Here is a 22,552-nt window from a genome sequence, read left to right as displayed (position 1 = left end):
CAACCAGGCCGAAACACGTGTCTGGGGTTTCTGTTGGTACACTTGTTCCGAGGAGAATTGCCTAGCATTTTGGTGCTGGACTGCCCCAGGGCAGGACAAAGACTGATATGTTTCCGATATTTCTTCTCTGTGAAAGATAGTGAGCTAAAGACTCTGGGTAAGTCTCTCGTAACCAGGACTAATGTCTGGCAGAGGGACTCCCAGGACCCCCCCTTGTTAATTTGCATATTTAAGTAACTTTGGGTCTCACCCTAAGTTACTAGGGAAATCCAGACTTGGACCCCTTGCTCACTATTCTTAGAGAGGCACAGATCCACCCTACTGATGAGGTCCAACCAGGCCGAAACACGTGTCTGGGGTTTCTGTTGGTACTCTTGTTCAGAGTAGAATTGCCTAGCATTTCGGTGCTGGACTGCCCCAGGGCAGGACAAAGACTGATATGTTTCGGATATTTCTTCTCTGTGAAAGATAGTGAGCTAAAGACTCTGGGTAAGTCTCTCATAACCAGGACTAATGTCTGGCAGAGGGACTCCCAGGACCCCCCTTGTTAATTTGCATATTTAAGTAACTTTGGGTCTCACCCTAAGTTACTAGGGGAATCCAGACGTGTACCCCTTGCTCACTATTCTTAGAGAGGCACAGATCCACCCTATTGATGAGGTCCAACCAGGCCGAAACACGTGTCTGGGGTTTCTGTTGGTACTCTTGTTCAGAGGAGAATTGCCTAGCATTTTGGTGCTGGATTGCCCCAGGGCAGGACAAAGACTGATATGTTTCGGATATTTCTTCTCTGTGAAAGATAGTGAGCGTAAGACTCTGGGTAAGTCTCTCGTAACCAGGACTAATGTCTGGCAGAGGGACTCCCAGGACCCCCTTGTTAATTTGCATATTTAAGTAACTTTGAGTCTCACCCTAAGTTACTAGGGGAATCCAGACGTGGACCCCTTGCTCACTATTCTTAGAGAGGCACAGATCCACCCTACTGATGTGGTCCAACCAGGCCGAAACACGTGTCTTGGGTTTCTGTTGGTACTCTTGTTCAGAGGAGAATTGCCTAGCATTTCGGTGCTGGACTGCCCCAGGCAGGACAAAGACTGATATGTTTCGGATATTTCTTCTCTGTGAAAGATAGTGAGCTAAAGACTCTGGGTAAGTCTCTCATAACCAGGACTAATGTCTGGCAGAGGGACTCCCAGGAGCCCCCCTTGTTAATTTGCATATTTAAGTAACTTTGGGTCTCACCCTAAGTTACTAGGGGAATCCAGACGTGGACCCCTTGCTCACTATTCTTAGAGAGGCATAGATCCACCCTACTGATGAGGTCCAACCAGGCCTAAACACGTGTCTGGGGTTTCTGTTGGTACTCTTGTTCAGAGGAGAATTGCCTAGCATTTTGGTGCTGGACTACCCCAGGGCAGGACAAAGACTGATATGTTTCGGATATTTCTTCTCTGTGAAAGATAGTGAGCTAAAGACTCTGGGTAAGTCTCTTGTAACCAGGACTAATGTCTGGCAGAGGGACTCCCAGGACCCCCTTTGTTAATTTGCATATTTAAGTAACTTTGGGTCTCACCCTAAGTTACTAGGGGAATCCAGACGTGGACCCCTTGCTCACTATTCTTAGAGAGGCACAGATCCACCCTACTGATGAGGTCCAACCAGGCAGAAACACGTGTCTGGGGTTTCTGTTGGTACTCTTGTTCAGAGGAGAATTGCCTAGCATTTCGGTGCTGGTCTGCCCCAGGGCAGGACAAAGACTGATATGTTTCGGATATTTCTTCTCTGTGAAAGATAGTGAGCTAAAGACTCTGGGTAAGTCTCTCGTAACCAGGACTAATGTCTGGCAGAGGGACTCCCAGGACCCCCCTTGTTAATTTGCATATTTAAGTAACTTTGGGTCTCACCCTAAGTTACTAGGGGAATCCAGACGTGGACCCCTTGCTCACTATTCTTAGAGAGGCACAGATCCACGCTACTGATGAGGTCCAACCAGGCCGAAACACGTGTCTGGGGTTTCTGTTGGTACTCTTGTTCAGAGGAGAATTGCCTAGCATTTCGGTGCTGGACTTCCCCAGGGCAGGAAAAAGACTGATATGTTTCGGATATTTCTTCTCTGTGAAAGATAGTGAGCTAAAGACTCTGGGTAAGTCTCTCATAACCAGGACTAATGTCTGGCAGAGGGACTCCCAGGACCCCCCTTGTTAATTTGCATATTTAAGTAACTTTGGCTCTCACCCTAAGTTACTAGGGGAATCCAGACGTGGACCCCTTGCTCACTATTCTTAGAGAGGCACAGATCCACCCTACTGATGAGGTCCAACCAGGATGAAACACGTGTCTGGGGTTTCTGTTGGTACTCTTGTAAAGAGGAGAATTGCCTAGCATTTTGGTGCTGGATTGCCCCAGGGCAGGACAAAGACTGATATGTTTCGGATATTTCTTCACTGTGAAAGATAGTGCGCTAAAGACTCTGGGTAAGTCTCTTGCAACCAGGACTAATGTCTGGCAGAGGGACTCCCAGGACACCCCTTGTTCATTTGCATATTTAAGTAACTTTGGTTCTCACCCTAAGTTACTAGGGGAATCCAGACGTGGACCACTTGCTCACTATTCTTAGAGAGGCACAGATTCACCCTACTGTTGAGGTCCAACCAGGCAGAAACACGTGTCTGGGGTGTCTGTTGGTACACTTGTTCCGAGGAGAATTGCCTAGCATTTCGGTGCTGGACTGCCCCAGGGCAGGACAAAGACTGATATGTTTCCGATATTTCTTCTCTGTGAAAGATAGTGAGCTAAAGACTCTGGGTAAGTGTCTCGTAACCAGGACTAATGTTTGGCAGAGGGACTCCCAGGACCCCCCCTTGTTAATTTGCATATTTAAGTAACTTTGGGTCTCACCCTAAGTTACTAGGGGAATCCAGACTTGGACCCCTTGCTCACTATTCTTAGAGAGGCACAGATCCACCCTACTGATGAGGTCCAACCAGGCCGAAACACGTGTCTGGGGTTTCTGTTGGTACTCTTGTTCAGAGTAGAATTGCATAGCATTTCGGTGCTGGACTGCCCCAGGGCAGGACAAAGACTGATATGTTTCGGATATTTCTTCTCTGTGAAAGATAGTGAGCTAAAGACTCTGGGTAAGTCTCTCATAACCAGGACTAATGTCTGGCAGAGGGACTCCCAGGACCCCCCTTGTTAATTTGCATATTTAAGTAACTTTGGGTCTCACCCTAAGTTACTAGGGGAATCCAGACGTGTACCCCTTGCTCACTATTCTTAGAGAGGCACAGATCCACCCTACTGATGAGGTCCAACCAGGCCGAAACACGTGTCTGGGGTTTCTGTTGGTACTCTTGTTCAGAGGAGAATTGCCTAGCATTTTGGTGCTGGATTGCCCCAGGGCAGGACAAAGACTGATATGTTTCAGATATTTCTTCTCTGTGAAAGATAGTGAGCGTAAGACTCTGGGTAAGTTTCTCGTAACCAGGACTAATGTCTGGCAGAGGGACTCCCAGGACCCCCTTGTTAATTTGCATATTTAAGTAACTTTGAGTCTCACCCTAAGTTACTAGGGGAATCCAGACGTGGACCCCTTGCTCACTATTCTTAGAGAGGCACAGATCCACCCTACTGATGTGGTCCAACCAGGCTGAAACACGTGTCTTGGGTTTCTGTTGGTACTCTTGTTCAGAGGAGAATTGCCTAGCATTTCGGTGCTGGACTGCCCCAGGGCAGGACAAAGACTGATATGTTTCGGATATTTCTTCTCTGTGAAAGATAGTGAGCTAAAGACTCTGGGTAAGTCTCTCATAACCAGGACTAATGTCTGGCAGAGGGACTCCCAGGAGCCCCCCTTGTTAATTTGCATATTTAAGTAACTTTGGGTCTCACCCTACGTTACTAGGGGAATCCAGGCGTGGACCCCTTGCTCACTATTCTTAGAGAGGCATAGATCCACCCTACTGATGAGGTCCAACCAGGCCTAAACACGTGTCTGGGGTTTCTGTTGGTACTCTTGTTCAGAGGAGAATTGCCTAGCATTTTGGTGCTGGACTACCCCAGGGCAGGACAAAGACTGATATGTTTCGGATATTTCTTCTCTGTGAAAGATAGTGAGCTAAAGACTCTGGGTAAGTCTCTTGTAACCAGGACTAATGTCTGGCAGAGGGACTCCCAGGACACCCCTTGTTAATTTGCATATTTAAGTAACTTTGGTTCTCACCCTAAGTTACTAGGGGAATCCAGACGTGGACCCCTTGCTCACTATTCTTAGAGAGGCATAGATCCACCCTACTGATGAGGTCCAACCAGGCCTAAACACGTGTCTGGGGTTTCTGTTGGTACTCTTGTTCAGAGGAGAATTGCCTAGCATTTTGGTGCTGGACTACCCCAGTGCAGGACAAAGACTGATATGTTTCGGATATTTCTTCTCTGTGAAAGATAGTGAGCTAAAGACTCTAGGTAAGTCTCTTGTAACCAGGACTAATGTCTGGCAGAGGGACTCCCAGGACACCCCTTGTTAATTTGCATATTTAAGTAACTTTGGTTCTCACCCTAAGTTACTAGGGGAATCCAGACGTGGACCCCTTGCTCACTATTCTTAGAGAGGCACAGATCCACCCTACTGATGAGGTCCAACCAGGCTGAAACACGTGTCTGGGGTTTCTGTTGGTACTCTTGTTCAGAGGAGAATTGCCTAGCATTTCGGTGCTGGACTGCCCCAGGGCAGGACAAAGACTGATATGTTTCAGATATTTCTTCTCTGTGAAAGATAGTGAGCTAAAGACTCTGGGTAAGTCTCTCGTAACCAGGACTAATGTCTGGCAGAGGGACTCCCAGGACCCCCCTTGTTAATTTGCATATTTAAGTAACTTTGGGTCTCACCCTAAATTACTAGGGGAATCCAGACGCGGACCCCTTGCTCACTATTCTTAGAGAGGCAAAGATCCACCCTACTGATGAGGTCCAACCAGGCCGAAACATGTGTCTGGGGTTTCTGTTGGTACTCTTGTTCAGAGGAGAATTGCCTAGCATTTCGGTGCTGGACTGCCCCAGGGCAGGACAAAGACTGATATGTTTCGGATATTTCTTCTCTGAAAGATAGTGAGCTAAAGACTCTGGGTAAGTCTCTCGTAACCAGGACTATTGTCTGGCAGAGGGACTCCCAGGACCCCCCTTGTTAATTTGCATATTTAAGTAACTTTGAGTCTCACCCTAAGTTACTAGGGGAATCCAGACGTGGACCCCTTGCTCACTATTCTTAGAGAAGCACAGATCCACCCTACTGATGAGGTCCAACCAGGCCGAAACACAAGTCTTGGGTTTATGTTGGTACTCTTGTTCAGAGGAGAATTGCCTCGCATTTCGGTGCTGGACTGCCCCAGGGCAGGACAAAGACTGATATGTTTCGGATATTTCTTCTCTGTGAAAGATAGTGAGCTAAAGACTCTGGGTAAGTCTCTCGTAACCAGGACTAATGTCTGGCAGAGGGACTCCCAGGAGCCCCCCTTGTTAATTTGCATATTTAAGTAACTTTGGTTCTCACCCTAAGTTACTAGGAAAATCCAGACGTGGACCCCTTGCTCACTATTCTTAGAGAGGCACAGATCCACCCTACTGATGAGGTCCAACCAGGCCAAAACACGTGTCTGGGGTTTCTCTTGGTACTCTTGTTCAGAGGAGAATTGCCTAGCATTTTGGTGCTGGACTGCCCCAGGGCAGGACAAAGACTGATATGTTTCGGATATTTCTTCTCTGTGAAAGATAGTGAGCTAAAGACTCTGGGTAAGTGTCTCGTAACCAGGACTAATGTTTGGCAGAGGGACTCCCAGGACCCCCCCTTGTTAATTTGCATATTTAAGTAACTTTGGGTCTCACCCTAAGTTACTAGGGGAATCCAGACTTGGACCCCTTGCTCACTATTCTTAGAGAGGCACAGATCCACCCTACTGATGAGGTCCAACCAGGCCGAAACACGTGTCTGGGGTTTCTGTTGGTACTCTTGTTCAGAGTAGAATTGCATAGCATTTCGGTGCTGGACTGCCCCAGGGCAGGACAAAGACTGATATGTTTCGGATATTTCTTCTCTGTGAAAGATAGTGAGCTAAAGACTCTGGGTAAGTCTCTCATAACCAGGACTAATGTCTGGCAGAGGGACTCCCAGGACCCCCCTTGTTAATTTGCATATTTAAGTAACTTTGGGTCTCACCCTAAGTTACTAGGGGAATCCAGACGTGTACCCCTTGCTCACTATTCTTAGAGAGGCACAGATCCACCCTACTGATGAGGTCCAACCAGGCCGAAACACGTGTCTGGGGTTTCTGTTGGTACTCTTGTTCAGAGGAGAATTGCCTAGCATTTTGGTGCTGGATTGCCCCAGGGCAGGACAAAGACTGATATGTTTCAGATATTTCTTCTCTGTGAAAGATAGTGAGCGTAAGACTCTGGGTAAGTTTCTCGTAACCAGGACTAATGTCTGGCAGAGGGACTCCCAGGACCCCCTTGTTAATTTGCATATTTAAGTAACTTTGAGTCTCACCCTAAGTTACTAGGGGAATCCAGACGTGGACCCCTTGCTCACTATTCTTAGAGAGGCACAGATCCACCCTACTGATGTGGTCCAACCAGGCCGAAACACGTGTCTTGGGTTTCTGTTGGTACTCTTGTTCAGAGGAGAATTGCCTAGCATTTCGGTGCTGGACTGCCCCAGGGCAGGACAAAGACTGATATGTTTCGGATATTTCTTCTCTGTGAAAGATAGTGAGCTAAAGACTCTGGGTAAGTCTCTCATAACCAGGACTAATGTCTGGCAGAGGGACTCCCAGGAGCCCCCCTTGTTAATTTGCATATTTAAGTAACTTTGGGTCTCACCCTACGTTACTAGGGGAATCCAGGCGTGGACCCCTTGCTCACTATTCTTAGAGAGGCATAGATCCACCCTACTGATGAGGTCCAACCAGGCCTAAACACGTGTCTGGGGTTTCTGTTGGTACTCTTGTTCAGAGGAGAATTGCCTAGCATTTTGGTGCTGGACTACCCCAGGGCAGGACAAAGACTGATATGTTTCGGATATTTCTTCTCTGTGAAAGATAGTGAGCTAAAGACTCTGGGTAAGTCTCTTGTAACCAGGACTAATGTCTGGCAGAGGGACTCCCAGGACACCCCTTGTTAATTTGCATATTTAAGTAACTTTGGTTCTCACCCTAAGTTACTAGGGGAATCCAGACGTGGACCCCTTGCTCACTATTCTTAGAGAGGCATAGATCCACCCTACTGATGAGGTCCAACCAGGCCTAAACACGTGTCTGGGGTTTCTGTTGGTACTCTTGTTCAGAGGAGAATTGCCTAGCATTTTGGTGCTGGACTATCCCAGTGCAGGACAAAGACTGATATGTTTCGGATATTTCTTCTCTGTGAAAGATAGTGAGCTAAAGACTCTAGGTAAGTCTCTTGTAACCAGGACTAATGTCTGGCAGAGGGACTCCCAGGACACCCCTTGTTAATTTGCATATTTAAGTAACTTTGGTTCTCACCCTAAGTTACTAGGGGAATCCAGACGTGGACCCCTTGCTCACTATTCTTAGAGAGGCACAGATCCACCCTACTGATGAGGTCCAACCAGGCTGAAACACGTGTCTGGGGTTTCTGTTGGTACTCTTGTTCAGAGGAGAATTGCCTAGCATTTCGGTGCTGGACTGCCCCAGGGCAGGACAAAGACTGATATGTTTCAGATATTTCTTCTCTGTGAAAGATAGTGAGCTAAAGACTCTGGGTAAGTCTCTCGTAACCAGGACTAATGTCTGGCAGAGGGACTCCCAGGACCCCCCTTGTTAATTTGCATATTTAAGTAACTTTGGGTCTCACCCTAAATTACTAGGGGAATCCAGACGCGGACCCCTTGCTCACTATTCTTAGAGAGGCAAAGATCCACCCTACTGATGAGGTCCAACCAGGCCGAAACATGTGTCTGGGGTTTCTGTTGGTACTCTTGTTCAGAGGAGAATTGCCTAGCATTTCGGTGCTGGACTGCCCCAGGGCAGGACAAAGACTGATATGTTTCGGATATTTCTTCTCTGAAAGATAGTGAGCTAAAGACTCTGGGTAAGTCTCTCGTAACCAGGACTATTGTCTGGCAGAGGGACTCCCAGGACCCCCCTTGTTAATTTGCATATTTAAGTAACTTTGAGTCTCACCCTAAGTTACTAGGGGAATCCAGACGTGGACCCCTTGCTCACTATTCTTAGAGAGGCACAGATCCACCCTACTGATGAGGTCCAACAAGGCCGCAACACGTGTCTGGGTTTTCTGTTGGTACTCTTGTTCAGAGGAGAATTGCCAAGCATTTTGGTGCTGAACTGCCCCAGGGCAGGACAAAGACTGATATGTTTCGGATATTTCTTCTCTGTGAAAGATAGTGAGCTAAAGACTCTGGGTAAGTCTCTCGTAACCAGGAATAATGTCTGGCAGAGGGACTCCCAGGACCCCCCTTGTTAATTTGCATATTTAAGTAACTTTGAGTCTCACCCTAAGTTACTAGGGGAATCCAGACGTGGACCCCTTGCTCACTATTCTTAGAGAAGCACAGATCCACCCTACTGATGAGGTCCAACCAGGCCGAAACACAAGTCTTGGGTTTATGTTGGTACTCTTGTTCAGAGGAGAATTGCCTCGCATTTCGGTGCTGGACTGCCCCAGGGCAGGACAAAGACTGATATGTTTCGGATATTTCTTCTCTGTGAAAGATAGTGAGCTAAAGACTCTGGGTAAGTCTCTCGTAACCAGGACTAATGTCTGGCAGAGGGACTCCCAGGAGCCCCCCTTGTTAATTTGCATATTTAAGTAACTTTGGGTCTCACCCTAAGTTACTAGGGGAATCCAGACGTGGACCCCTTGCTCACTATTCTTAGAGAGGCATAGATCCACCCTACTGATGAGGTCCAACCGGGCCGAAACACGTGTCTTGGGTTTCTGTTGGTACTCTTGTTCAGAGGAGAATTGCCTAGCATTTCGGTGCTGGACTGCCCCAGGGCAGGACAAAGACTGATATGTTTCGGATATTTCTTCTCTGTGAAAGATAGTGAGCTAAAGACTCTGGGTAAGTCTCTCGTAACCAGGACTAATGTCTGGCAGAGGGACTCCCAGAACCCCCCTTGTTAATTTGCATATTTAAGTAACTTTGAGTCTCACCCTAAGTTACTAGGGGAATCCAGACGTGGACCCCTTGCTCGCTATTCTTAGAGAGGCATAGATCCACCCTACTGATGAGGTCCAACCGGGCCTAAACACGTGTCTGGGGTTTCTGTTGGTACTCTTGTTCAGAGGAGAATTGCCTAGCATTTCGGTGCTGGACTGCCCCAGGGCAGGACAAAGACTGATATGTTTCGGATATTTCTTCTCTGTGAAAGATAGTGAGCTAAAGACTCTGGGTAAGTCTCTCGTAACCAGGACTAATGTCTGGCAGAGTGACTCCCAGGAGCCCCCCTTGTTAATTTGCATATTTAAGTAACTTTGGGTCTCACCCTAAGTTACTAGGGGAATCCAGACGTGGACCCCTTGCTCACTATTCTTAGAGAGGCATAGATCCACCCTACTGATGAGGTCCAACCAGGCCTAAACACGTGTCTGGGGTTTCTGTTGGTACACTTGTTCAGAGGAGAATTGCCTAGCATTTTGGTGCTGGACTACCCCAGGGCAGGACAAAGACTGATATGTTTCGGATATTTCTTCTCTGTGAAAGATAGTGAGCTAAAGACTCTGGGTAAGTCTCTCGTAACCAGGACTAATGTCTGGCAGAGGGACTCCCAGGACCCCCCCTTGTTAATTTGCATATTTAAGTAACTTTGGGTCTCACCCTAAGTTACTAGGGGAAACCAGACGTGGACCCCTTGCTCACTATTCTTAGAGAGGCACAGATCCACCCTACTGATGAGGTCCAACCAGGCAGAAACACGTGTCTGGGGTTTCTGTTGGTGCTCTTGTTCAGAGGAGAATTGCCTAGCATTTCGGTGCTGGACTGCCCCAGGGCAGGACAAAGACTGATATGTTTCGGATATTTCTTCTCTGTGAAAGATAGTGAGCTAAAGACTCTGGGTAAGTCTCTTGTAACCAGGATTAATGCCTGGCAGAGGGACTCCCAGGACCCCCCTTGTTAATTTGCATATTTAAGTAACTTTGGGTCTCACCCTAAGTTACTAGGGGAATCCAGATGCAGACCCCTTGCTCAATATTCTTAGAGAGGCACAGATCCACCCTACTGATGAGGTCCAACCAGGCCGAAACACGTGTCTGGGGTTTCTGTTGGTACTCTTGTTCAGAGGAGAATTGCCTAGCATTTCGGTGCTGGACTGCCACAGGGCAGGATAAAGACTGATATGTTTCGGATATTTCTTCTCTGTGAAAGATAGTGAGCTAAAGACTCTGGGTAAGTCTCTTGTAACCAGGACTAATGTCTGGCAGAGGGACTCCCAGGACCCCCCTTGTTAATTTGCATATTTAAGTAACTTTGGTTCTCACCCTAAGTTACTAGGAGAATCCAGACGTGGACCCCTTGCTCACTATTCTTAGAGAGGCACAGATCCACCCTACTGATGAGGTCCAACCAGGCCGAAACATGTGTCTGGGGTTTCTGTTGGTACTCTTGTTCAGAGGAGAATTGCCTAGCATTTCGGTGCTGGACTGACCCAGGGCAGGACAAAGACTGATATGTTTCGGATATTTCTTCTCTGTGAAAGATAGTGAGCTAAAGACTCTGGGTAAGTCTCTCGTAACCAGGACTAATGTCTGGCAGAGGGACTCCCAGGACACCCCTTGTTAATTTGCATATTTAAGTAACTTTGGGTCTCACCCTAAGTTACTAGGGGAATCCAGACGTGGACCCCTTGCTCACTATTCTTAGAGAGGCACAGATCCACCCTACTGATGAGGTCCAACCAGGCCGAAACACGTGTCTGGGGTTTCTGTTGGTACTCTTGTTCAGAGGAGAATTGCCTAGCATTTCGGTGCTGGTCTGCCCCAGGGCATGACAAAGACTGATATGTTTCGGATATTTCTTCTCTGTGAAAGATAGTGAGCTAAAGACTCTGGGTAAGTCTCTTGTAACCAGGACTAATGTCTGGCAGAGGGACTCCCAGGACCCCCCTTGTTAATTTGCATATTTAAGTAACTTTGGTTCTCACCCTAAGTTACTAGGAGAATCCAGACGTGGACCCCTTGCTCACTATTCTTAGAGAGGCAAAGATCCACCCTACTGATGAGGTCCAACCAGGCCGAAACATGTGATTGGGGTTTCTGTTGGTACTCTTGTTCAGAGGAGAATTGCCTAGCATTTCGGTGCTGGACTGCCCCAGGGCAGGACAAAGACTGATATGTTTCGGATATTTCTTCTCTGTGAAAGATAGTGAGCTAAAGACTCTGGGTAAGTCTCTCCTAACCAGGACTAATGTCTGGAAGAGGGACTCCCAGGACCCCCTTGTTAATTTGCATATTTAAGTAACTTTGAGTCTCACCCTAAGTTACTAGGGGAATCCAGACGTGGACCCCTTGCTCACTATTCTTAGAGAGGCACAGATCCACCCTACTGATGAGGTCCAACAAGGCCGAAACACGTGTCTGGGTTTTGTGTTGGCACTCTTGTTCAGAGGAGAATTGCTAAGCATTTTGGTGCTGAACTGCCCCAGGGCAGGACAAAGACTGATATGTTTCGGATATTTCTTCTCTGTGAAAGATAGTGAGCTAAAGACTCTGGGTAAGTCTCTCGTAACCAGGAATAATGTCTGGCAGAGGGACTCCCAGGACCCCTCTTGTTAATTAGCATATTTAAGTAACTTTGAGTCTCACCCTAAGTTACTAGGGGAATCCAGACGTGGATCCCTTGCTCACTATTCTTAGGGAAGCACAGATCCACCCTACTGATGAGGTCCAACCAGGCCGAAACACGTGTCTTGGGTTTCTGTTGGTACTCTTGTTCAGAGGAGAATTGCCTAGCATTTCGGTGCTGGACTGCCCCAGGGCAGGACAAAGACTGATATGTTTCGGATATTTCTTCTCTGTGAAAGATAGTGAGCTAAAGACTCTGGGTAAGTCTCTCGTAACCAGGACTAATGTCTGGCAGAGGGACTCCCAGGAGCCCCCTTGTTAATTTGCATATTTAAGTAACTTTGGGTCTCACCCTAAGTTACTAGGGGAATCCAGACGTGGACCCCTTGCTCACTATTCTTAGAGAGGCATAGATCCACCCTACTGATGAGGTCCAACCAGGCCTAAACACGTGTCTGGGGTTTCTGTTGGTACACTTGTTCAGAGGAGAATTGCCTAGCATTTCGGTGCTGGACTACCCCAGGGCAGGACAAAGACTGATATGTTTCGGATATTTCTTCTCTGTGAAAGATAGTGAGCTAAAGACTCTGGGTAAGTCTCTCGTAACCAGGACTAATGTCTGGCAGAGGGACTCCCAGGACCCCCCTTGTTAATTTGCATATTTAAGTAACTTTGGGTCTCACCCTAAGTTACTAGGGGAATCCAGACGTGGACCCCTTGCTCACTATTCTTAGAGAGGCACAGATCCACCCTACTGATGAGGTCCAACCAGGCCGAAACACGTGTCTGGGGTTTCTGTTGGTACTCTTGTTCAGAGGAGAATTGCCTAGCATTTCGGTGCTGGACTGCCCCAGGGCAGGACAAAGACTGATATGTTTCGGATATTTCTTCTCTGTGAAAGATAGTGAGCTAAAGACTCTGGGTAAGTCTCTCGTAACCAGGAATAATGTCTGGCAGAGGGACTCCCAGGACCCCTCTTGTTAATTTGCATATTTAAGTAACTTTGGGTCTCACCCTAAGTTACTAGGGGAATCCAGATGCAGACCCCTTTCTCACTATTCTTAGAGAGGCACAGATCCACCCTACTGATGAGGTCCAACCAGGCCGAAACACGTGTCTGGGGTTTCTGTTGGTACTCTTGTTCAGAGGAGAATTGCCTAGCATTTCGGTGCTGGACTGCCACAGGGCAGGATAAAGACTGATATGTTTCGGATATTTCTTCTCTGTGAAAGATAGTGAGCTAAAGACTCTGGGTAAGTCTCTTGTAACCAGGACTAATGTCTGGCAGAGGGACTCCCAGGACCCCCCTTGTTAATTTGCATATTTAAGTAACTTTGGTTCTCACCCTAAGTTACTAGGAGAATCCAGACGTGGACCCCTTGCTCACTATTCTTAGAGAGGCACAGATCCACCCTACTGATGAGGTCCAACCAGGCCGAAACATGTGTCTGGGGTTTCTGTTGGTACTCTTGTTCAGAGGAGAATTGCCTAGCATTTCGGTGCTGGACTGCCCCAGGGCAGGACAAAGACTGATATGTTTCGGATATTTCTTCTCTGTGAAAGATAGTGAGCTAAAGACTCTGGGTAAGTCTCTCGTAACCAGGACTAATGTCTGGCAGAGGGACTCCCAGGAGCCCCCCTTGTTAATTTGCATATTTAAGTAACTTTGGGTCTCACCCTAAGTTACTAGGGGAATCCAGACGTGGACCCCTTGCTCACTATTCTTAGAGAGGCATAGATCCACCCTACTGATGAGGTCCAACCAGGCCTAAACACGTGTCTGGGGTTTCTGTTGGTACACTTGTTCAGAGGAGAATTGCCTAGCATTTCGGTGCTGGACTACCCCAGGGCAGGACAAAGACTGATATGTTTCGGATATTTCTTCTCTGTGAAAGATAGTGAGCTAAAGACTCTGGGTAAGTCTCTCGTAACCAGGACTAATGTCTGGCAGAGGGACTCCCAGGACCCCCCTTGTTAATTTGCATATTTAAGTAACTTTGGGTCTCACCCTAAGTTACTAGGGGAATCCAGACGTGGACCCCTTGCTCACTATTCTTAGAGAGGCACAGATCCACCCTACTGATGAGGTCCAACCAGGCCGAAACACGTGTCTGGGGTTTCTGTTGGTACTCTTGTTCAGAGGAGAATTGCCTAGCATTTCGGTGCTGGACTGCCCCAGGGCAGGACAAAGACTGATATGTTTCGGATATTTCTTCTCTGTGAAAGATAGTGAGCTAAAGACTCTGGGTAAGTCTCTCATAACCAGGATTAATGTCTGGCAGAGGGACTCCCAGGACCCCCCTTGTTAATTTGCATATTTAAGTAACTTTGGGTCTCACCCTAAGTTACTAGGGGAATCCAGATGCAGACCCCTTGCTCACTATTCTTAGAGAGGCACAGATCCACCCTACTGATGAGGTCCAACCAGGCCGAAACACGTGTCTGGGGTTTCTGTTGGTACTCTTGTTCAGAGGAGAATTGCCTAGCATTTCGGTGCTGGACTGCCCCAGGGCAGAACAAAGACTGATATGTTTCGGATATTTCTTCTCTGTGAAAGATAGTGAGCTAAAGACTCTGGGTAAGTCTCTTGTAACCAGGACTAATGTCTGGCAGAGGGACTCCCAGGACCCCCCTTGTTAATTTGCATATTTAAGTAACTTTGGTTCTCACCCTAAGTTACTAGGAGAATCCAGACGTGGACCCCTTGCTCACTAATCTTAGAGAGGCACAGATCCACCCTACTGATGAGGTCCAACCAGGCCATAACACGTGTCTGGGGTTTCTGTTGGTACTCTTGTTCAGAGGAGAATTGCCTAGCATTTCGGTGCTGGACTGCCCCAGGGCAGGACAAAGACTGATATGTTTCGGATATTTCTTCTCTGTGAAAGATAGTGAGCTAAAGACTCTGGGTAAGTCTCTCGTAACCAGGAATAATGTCTGGCAGAGGGACTCCCAGGACCCCTCTTGTTAATTTGCATATTTAAGTAACTTTGAGTCTCACCCTAAGTTACTAGGGGAATCCAGACGTGGACCCCTTGCTCACTATTCTTAGAGAAGCACAGATCCACCCTACTGATGAGGTCCAACCAGGCCGAAACATGTGTCTTGGGTTTCTGTTGGTACTCTTGTTCAGAGGAGAATTGCCTAGCATTTCGGTGCTGGACTGCCCCAGGGCAGGACAAAGACTGATATGTTTCGGATATTTCTTCTCTGTGAAAGATAGTGAGCTAAAGACTCTGGGTAAGTCTCTCGTAACCAGGACTAATGTCTGGCAGAGGGACTCCCAGGAGCCCCCCTTGTTAATTTGCATATTTAAGTAACTTTGGGTCTCACCCTAAGTTACTAGGGGAATCCAGACGTGGACCCCTTGCTCACTATTCTTAGAGAGGCATAGATCCACCCTACTGATGAGGTCCAACCAGGCCGAAACACGTGTCTTGGGTTTCTGTTGGTACTCTTGTTCAGAGGAGAATTGCCTAGCATTTCGGTGCTGGACTGCCCCGGGGCAGGACAAAGACTGATATGTTTCGGATATTTCTTCTCTGTGAAAGATAGTGAGCTAAAGACTCTGGGTAAGTCTCTCGTAACCAGGACTAATGTCTGGCAGAGGGACTCCCAGGACCCCCCCTTGTTAATTTGCATATTTAAGTAACTTTGAGTCTCACCCTAAGTTACTAGGGGAATCCAGACGTGGACCCCTTGCTCACTATTCTTAGAGAGGCATAGATCCACCCTACTGATGAGGTCCAACCAGGCCTAAACACGTGTCTGGGGTTTCTGTTGGTACACTTGTTCAGAGGAAAATTGCCTAGCATTTCGGTGCTGGACTACCCCAGGGCAGGACAAAGACTGATATGTTTCGGATATTTCTTCTCTGTGAAAGATAGTGAGCTAAAGACTCTGGGTAAGTCTCTCGTAACCAGGACTAATGTCTGGCAGAGGGACTCCCAGGACCCCCCCTTGTTAATTTGCATATTTAAGTAACTTTGGGTCTCAGTCTAAGTTACTAGGGGAATCCAGACGTGGACCCCTTGCTCACTATTCTTAGAGAGGCACAGATCCACCCTACTGATGAGGTCCAACCAGGCCGAAACACGTGTCTGGGGTTTCTGTTGGTACTCTTGTTCAGAGGAGAATTGCCTAGCATTTCGGTGCTGGACTGCCCCAGGGCAGGACAAAGACTGATATGTTTCGGATATTTCTTCTCTGTGAAAGATAGTGAGCTAAAGACTCTGGGTAAGTCTCTCGTAACCAGGATTAATGTCTGGCAGAGGGACTCCCAGGACCCCCCTTGTTAATTTGCATATTTAAGTAACTTTGGGTCTCACCCTAAGTTACTAGGGGAATCCAGATGCAGACCCCTTGCTCACTATTCTTAGAGAGGCACAGATCCACCCTACTGATGAGGTCCAACCAGGCCGAAACACGTGTCTGGGGTTTCTGTTGGTACTCTTGTTCAGAGGAGAATTGCCTAGCATTTCGGTGCTGGACTGCCCCAGGGCAGGACAAAGACTGATATGTTTCGGATATTTCTTCTCTGTGAAAGATAGTGAGCTAAAGACTCTGGGTAAGTCTCTTGTAACCAGGACTAATGTCTGGCAGAGGGACTCCCAGGACCCCCCTTGTTAATTTGCATATTTAAGTAACTTTGGTTCTCACCCTAAGTTACTAGGAGAATCCAGACGTGGACCCCTTGCTCACTATTCTTAGAGAGGCACAGATCCACCCTACTGATGAGGTCCAATCAGGCCGAAATACGTGTCTGGGGTTTCTGTTGGTACTCTTGTTCAGAGGAGAATTGCCTAGCATTTCGGTGCTGGACTGCCCCAGGGCAGGACAAAGACTGATATGTTTCGGATATTTCTTCTCTGTGAAAGATAGTGAGCTAAAGACTCTGGGTAAGTCTCTCGTAACCAGGACTAATGTCTGGCAGAGGGACTCCCAGGACACCCCTTGTTAATTTGCATATTTAAGTAACTTTGGTTCTCACCCTAAGTTACTAGGGGAATCCAGACGTGGACCCCTTGCTCACTATTCTTAGAGAGGCACAGATCCACCCAACTGATGAGGTCCAACCAGGCCGAAACACGTGTCTGGGGTTTCTGTTGGTACTCTTGTTCAGAGGAGAATTGCCTAGCATTTCGGTACTGGACTGCCCCAGGGCAGGACAAAGACTGATATGTTTCGGATATTTCTTCTCTGTGAAAGATAGTGAGCTAAAGACTCTGGGTAAGTCTCTTGTAACCAGGACTAATGTCTGGCAGAGGGACTCCCAGGACCCCCTTTGTTAATTTGCATATTTAAGTAACTTTGGGTCTCACCCTAAGTTACTAGGGGAATCCAGACGTGGACCCCTTGCTCACTATTCTTAGAGAGGCACAGATCCACCCTACTGATGAGGTCCAACCAGGCAGAAACACGTGTCTGGGGTTTCTGTTGGTACTCTTGTTCAGAGGAGAATTGCCTAGCATTTCGGTGCTGGTCTGCCCCAGGGCAGGACAAAGACTGATATGTTTCGGATATTTCTTCTCTGTGAAAGATAGTGAGCTAAAGACTCTGGGTAAGTCTCTCGTAACCAGGACTAATGTCTGGCAGAGGGACTCCCAGGACCCCCCTTGTTAATTTGCATATTTAAGTAACTTTGGGTCTCACCCTAAGTTACTAGGGGAATCCAGACGTGGACCCCTTGCTCACTATTCTTAGAGAGGCACAGATCCACGCTACTGATGAGGTCCAACCAGGCCGAAACACGTGTCTGGGGTTTCTGTTGGTACTCTTGTTCAGAGGAGAATTGCCTAGCATTTCGGTGCTGGACTGCCCCAGGGCAGGAAAAAGACTGATATGTTTCGGATATTTCTTCTCTGTGAAAGATAGTGAGCTAAAGACTCTGGGTAAGTCTCTCATAACCAGGACTAATGTCTGGCAGAGGGACTCCCAGGAGCCCCCCTTGTTAATTTGCATATTTAAGTAACTTTGGGTCTCACCCTAAGTTACTAGGGGAATCCAGACGTGGACCCCTTGCTCACTATTCTTAGAGAGGCATAGATCCACCCTACTGATGAGGTCCAACCAGGCCTAAACACGTGTCTGGGGTTTCTGTTGGTACTCTTGTTCAGAGGAGAATTGCCTAGCATTTTGGTGCTGGACTACCCCAGGGCAGGACAAAGACTGATATGTTTCGGATATTTCTTCTCTGTGAAAGATAGTGAGCTAAAGACTCTGGGTAAGTCTCTCGCAACCAGGACTAATGTCTGGCAGAGGGACTCCCAGGACACCCCTTGTTAATTTGCATATTTAAGTAACTTTGGTTCTCACCCTAAGTTACTAGGGGAATCCAGATGCAGACCCCTTGCTCACTATTCTTAGAGAGGCACAGATCCACCCTACTGATGAGGTCCAACCAGGTCGAAACACGTGTCTGGGGTTTCTGTTGGTACTCTTGTTCAGAGGAGAATTGCCTAGCATTTCGGTGCTGGACTGCCCCAGGGCAGGACAAAGACTGATATGTTTCGGATATTTCTTCTCTGTGAAAGATAGTGAGCTAAAGACTCTGGGTAAGTCTCTTGTAACCAGGACTAATGTCTGGCAGAGGGACTCCCAGGACCCCCCTTGTTAATTTGCATATTTAAGTAACTTTGGTTCTCACCCTAAGTTACTAGGAGAATCCCGACGTGGACCCCTTGCTCACTATTCTTAGAGAGGCACAGATCCACCCTACTGATGAGGTCCAATCAGGCCGAAATACGTGTCTGTGGTTTCTGTTGGTACTCTTGTTCAGAGGAGAATTGCCTAGCATTTCGGTGCTGGACTGCCCCAGGGCAGGACAAAGACTGATATGTTTCGGATATTTCTTCTCTGTGAAAGATAGTGAGCTAAAGACTCTGGGTAAGTCTCTCGTAACCAGGACTAATGTCTGGCAGAGGGACTCCCAGGACACCCCTTGTTAATTTGCATATTTAAGTAACTTTGGTTCTCACCCTAAGTTACTAGGGGAATCCAGACATGGACCCCTTGCTCACTATTCTTAGAGAGGCACAGATCCACCCAACTGATGAGGTCCAACCAGGCCGAAACACGTGTCTGGGGTTTCTGTTGGTACTCTTGTTCAGAGGAGAATTGCCTAGCATTTCGGTACTGGACTGCCCCAGGGCAGGACAAAGACTGATATGTTTCGGATATTTCTTCTCTGTGAAAGATAGTGAGCTAAAGACTCTGGGTAAGTCGCTTGTAACCAGGACTAATGTCTGGCAGAGGGACTCCCAGGACCCCCTTTGTTAATTTGCATATTTAAGTAACTTTGGGTCTCACCCTAAGTTACTAGGGGAATCCAGACGTGGACCCCTTGCTCACTATTCTTAGAGAGGCACAGATCCACCCTACTGATGAGGTCCAACCAGGCAGAAACACGTGTCTGGGGTTTCTGTTGGTACTCTTGTTCAGAGGAGAATTGCCTAGCATTTCGGTGCTGGTCTGCCCCAGGGCAGGACAAAGACTGATATGTTTCGGATATTTCTTCTCTGTGAAAGATAGTGAGCTAAAGACTCTGGGTAAGTCTCTCGTAACCAGGACTAATGTCTGGCAGAGGGACTCCCAGGACCCCCCTTGTTAATTTGCATATTTAAGTAACTTTGGGTCTCACCCTAAGTTACTAGGGGAATCCAGACGTGGACCCCTTGCTCACTATTCTTAGAGAGGCACAGATCCACGCTACTGATGAGGTCCAACCAGGCCTAAACACGTGTCTGGGGTTTCTGTTGGTACTCTTGTTCAGAGGAGAATTGACTAGCATTTCGGTGCTGGACTGCCCCAGGGCAGGAAAAAGACTGATATGTTTCGGATATTTCTTCTCTGTGAAAGATAGTGAGCTAAAGACTCTGGGTAAGTCTCTCATAACCAGGACTAATGTCTGGCAGAGGGACTCCCAGGAGCCCCCCTTGTTAATTTGCATATTTAAGTAACTTTGGGTCTCACCCTAAGTTACTAGGGGAATCCAGACGTGGACCCCTTGCTCACTATTCTTAGAGAGGCATAGATCCACCCTACTGATGAGGTCCAACCAGGCCTAAACACGTGTCTGGGGTTTCTGTTGGCACTCTTGTTCAGAGGAGAATTGCCTAGCATTTTGGTGCTGGACTACCCCAGGGCAGGACAAAGACTGATATGTTTCGGATATTTCTTCTCTGTGAAAGATAGTGAGCTAAAGACTCTGGGTAAGTCTCTCGTAACCAGGACTAATGTCTGGCAGAGGGACTCCCAGGACACCCCTTGTTAATTTGCATATTTAAGTAACTTTGGTTCTCACCCTAAGTTACTAGGGGAATCCAGACGTGGATCCCTTGCTCACTATTCTTAGAGAGGCACAGATTCACCCTACTGTTGAGGTCCAACCAGGCCGAAACACGTGTCTGGGGTTTCTGTTGGTACACTTGTTCCGAGGAGAATTGCCTACCATTTTGGTGCTGGACTGCCCCAGGGCAGGACAAAGACTGATATGTTTCCGATATTTCTTCTCTGTGAAAGATAGTGAGCTAAAGACTCTGGGTAAGTCTCTCGTAACCAGGACTAATGTCTGGCAGAGGGACTCCCAGGACCCCCCCTTGTTAATTTGCATATTTAAGTAACTTTGGGTCTCACCCTAAGTTACTAGGGAAATCCAGACTTGGACCCCTTGCTCACTATTCTTAGAGAGGCACAGATCCACCCTACTGATGAGGTCCAACCAGGCCGAAACACGTGTCTGGGGTTTCTGTTGGTACTCTTGTTCAGAGTAGAATTGCCTAGCATTTCGGTGCTGGACTGCCCCAGGGCAGGACAAAGACTGATATGTTTCGGATATTTCTTCTCTGTGAAAGATAGTGAGCTAAAGACTCTGGGTAAGTCTCTCATAACCAGGACTAATGTCTGGCAGAGGGACTCCCAGGAGCCCCCCTTGTTAATTTGCATATTTAAGTAACTTTGGGTCTCACCCTAAGTTACTAGGGGAATCCAGACGTGGACCCCTTGCTCACTATTCTTAGAGAGGCATAGATCCACCCTACTGATGAGGTCCAACCAGGCCTAAACACGTGTCTGGGGTTTCTGTTGGTACTCTTGTTCAGAGGAGAATTGCCTAGCATTTTGGTGCTGGACTACCCCAGGGCAGGACAAAGACTGATATGTTTCGGATATTTCTTCTCTGTGAAAGATAGTGAGCTAAAGACTCTGGGTAAGTCTCTCGTAACCAGGACTAATGTCTGGCAGAGGGACTCCCAGGACACCCCTTGTTAATTTGCATATTTAAGTAACTTTGGTTCTCACCCTAAGTTACTAGGGGAATCCAGACGTGGATCCCTTGCTCACTATTCTTAGAGAGGCACAGATTCACCCTACTGTTGAGGTCCAACCAGGCCGAAACACGTGTCTGGGGTTTCTGTTGGTACACTTGTTCCGAGGAGAATTGCCTAGCATTTTGGTGCTGGACTGCCCCAGGGCAGGACAAAGACTGATATGTTTCCGATATTTCTTCTCTGTGAAAGATAGTGAGCTAAAGACTCTGGGTAAGTCTCTCGTAACCAGGACTAATGTCTGGCAGAGGGACTCCCAGGACCCCCCCTTGTTAATTTGCATATTTAAGTAACTTTGGGTCTCACCCTAAGTTACTAGGGAAATCCAGACTTGGACCCCTTGCTCACTATTCTTAGAGAGGCACAGATCCACCCTACTGATGAGGTCCAACCAGGCCGAAACACGTGTCTGGGGTTTCTGTTGGTACTCTTGTTCAGAGTAGAATTGCCTAGCATTTCGGTGCTGGACTGCCCCAGGGCAGGACAAAGACTGATATGTTTCGGATATTTCTTCTCTGTGAAAGATAGTGAGCTAAAGACTCTGGGTAACTCTCTCATAACCAGGACTAATGTCTGGCAGAGGGACTCCCAGGACCCCCCTTGTTAATTTGCATATTTAAGTAACTTTGGGTCTCACCCTAAGTTACTAGGGGAATCCAGACGTGTACCCCTTGCTCACTATTCTTAGAGAGGCACAGATCCACCCTATTGATGAGGTCCAACCAGGCCGAAACACGTGTCTGGGGTTTCTGTTGGTACTCTTGTTCAGAGGAGAATTGCCTAGCATTTTGGTGCTGGATTGCCCCAGGGCAGGACAAAGACTGATATGTTTCGGATATTTCTTCTCTGTGAAAGATAGTGAGTGTAAGACTCTGGGTAAGTCTCTCGTAACCAGGACTAATGTCTGGCAGAGGGACTCCCAGGACCCCCTTGTTAATTTGCATATTTAAGTAACTTTGAGTCTCACCCTAAGTTACTAGGGGAATCCAGACGTGGACCCCTTGCTCACTATTCTTAGAGAGGCACAGATCCACCCTACTGATGTGGTCCAACCAGGCCGAAACACGTGTCTTGGGTTTCTGTTGGTACTCTTGTTCAGAGGAGAATTGCCTAGCATTTCGGTGCTGGACTGCCCCAGGGCAGGACAAAGACTGATATGTTTCGGATATTTCTTCTCTGTGAAAGATAGTGAGCTAAAGACTCTGGGTAAGTCTCTCATAACCAGGACTAATGTCTGGCAGAGGGACTCCCAGGAGCCCCCCTTGTTAATTTGCATATTTAAGTAACTTTGGGTCTCACCCTAAGTTACTAGGGGAATCCAGACGTGGACCCCTTGCTCACTATTCTTAGAGAGGCATAGATCCACCCTACTGATGAGGTCCAACCAGGCCTAAATACGTGTCTGGGGTTTCTGT

Source organism: Ambystoma mexicanum, chromosome 6q (assembly GCF_040938575.1).
Source record: "Ambystoma mexicanum isolate Mex_15411 chromosome 6q, UKY_AmexF1_1, whole genome shotgun sequence".
NCBI lineage: Eukaryota > Metazoa > Chordata > Amphibia > Caudata > Ambystomatidae > Ambystoma > Ambystoma mexicanum.
This window is presented reverse-complemented; position numbering follows the sequence as displayed.